This window comes from Equus quagga, chromosome 7 (assembly GCF_021613505.1).
Source record: "Equus quagga isolate Etosha38 chromosome 7, UCLA_HA_Equagga_1.0, whole genome shotgun sequence".
In the NCBI taxonomy this organism is placed as follows: Eukaryota; Metazoa; Chordata; class Mammalia; order Perissodactyla; family Equidae; genus Equus; species Equus quagga.
In genome coordinates, this window is record NC_060273.1 from 90,945,871 (window position 1) to 90,947,328 (window position 1,458).

Here is a 1,458-nt window from a genome sequence, read left to right on the forward strand (position 1 = left end):
AAACACACTATCACATAGTTACAATGCAGCGTACATAACCCTTTTCCTGACTTTGGGTGCTTGGGTTGCTTCTGGGTTTTGATATAACAAATAATACCAAGATGAATATCTTTATGTATAAATCTCTGTCCACATTTCTGATTATTTCTTTAGGATAAACTCTTTTGTCTTTTTGGGTGTCTGCTCTTATTTATTTGTTACTCTTAAAAATCTTATTTTTTACTAGACTGCAACTTCGATGTAGAACCTCTCAGAGACGACAGCCTCTGTCCTTGGCAATCTGTTCGAGGCATTTTTCTTTGACCTCCTTCATTCTCTTGGCCATAAGTTTAGCATATTCTGTGACCTTTCCTTGTTTGTCTTAGTAGCTGTTTCTTCAGAGCAATACACAGACGTTGGTGTTGCAGGACATATGGAGCAACAAGATGCTGAATCTTGGGCTCTTGGGTCCTGGTTTGCTTACCTTCTTTGTTCCGGGGCTTTCTCACAACACACTGAGGGACATCATCTTCTTTGGAGAGACTGAAAAATTTACAAATTCTACTAGCACTTTTGGGCCTCAGGAGATGAGGCACAGTAGTCTCAGTGAGCCCAGGAATGTCCTTCTCCCCTTTTCTTTTTGCAATAACCAAGTTACAAACATTCAGATTGGCATCCACATTTTTGCTTTCTTTCTCCAGTCCTCCTTGGTCTGCAACAGGAATGCCCCTTACTCAGTAGCAAGTGGACACAGCCGTGGGTCAAGACACCCTGATTCACCAGGAAATCTAGTTTGTGATTTCCACCACTGACTTGGACCACATAATCCTTCCGTTCTTCACCCTGAGCAGCAGCAGCAGCTTCTCTGGCCGTATGCTGCTTTTTTTTTTTTTTTTTAAAGATTTGATTTTTTTCCTTTTGTTCCCCAAAGCCCCCCGGTACATAGTTGTATGCTTTTCAGTTGTGGGTCCTTCTAGTTGTGGCATGCGGGATGCCACCTCAGCGTGGCTTGATGAGCCATGCCACATCCAGGCCCAGGATCCAAACTGGCGAAACCCTGGGCTGCCGGAGCGGAGCGAACTTAACCACTCGGCCACGGGGCCGGCCCCTGGCCGTATGCTTCTTAATAAAAGGTGTGAAGGTTGTGTTCGTTGTCCGCTTCAATGAGTTTCTAGCTTCCAGTGGTTGCGAAAAAGATGTTCAGCTTCATCTTGAAACAGGTGACCACCTCCAAGTTGCCACCAAAAAAAGCAACAAACTCTTGAAGTAGAGCTACTGAGTAAAAAGGATTTGTTTTTACAGCTCTTGAAACCTGATGCCAAATTGATTTATAGAAATATGAATTTACATTCCTGCCAGGTGTGTGCGAGGGTTTAACTTAAAGCTCACTTGCTAAAACGAAATCATTTCCTAAAAAAACTGGAAATCTGATTGGCCCCCAAAATTTATTTTATTGCTTTAATCTGCACTCATTTGACT

General features: G+C 42.9%; 1 pseudogene; it reads right to left on the reverse strand.

Moving 5' to 3' along the window:
• Positions 1–212: 212 nt before the first annotated feature.
• LOC124241464 (40S ribosomal protein S6-like) lies at positions 213–1,189 on the reverse strand (annotated as a pseudogene).
• Between the last annotated feature and the right edge of the window lie 269 nt (positions 1,190–1,458).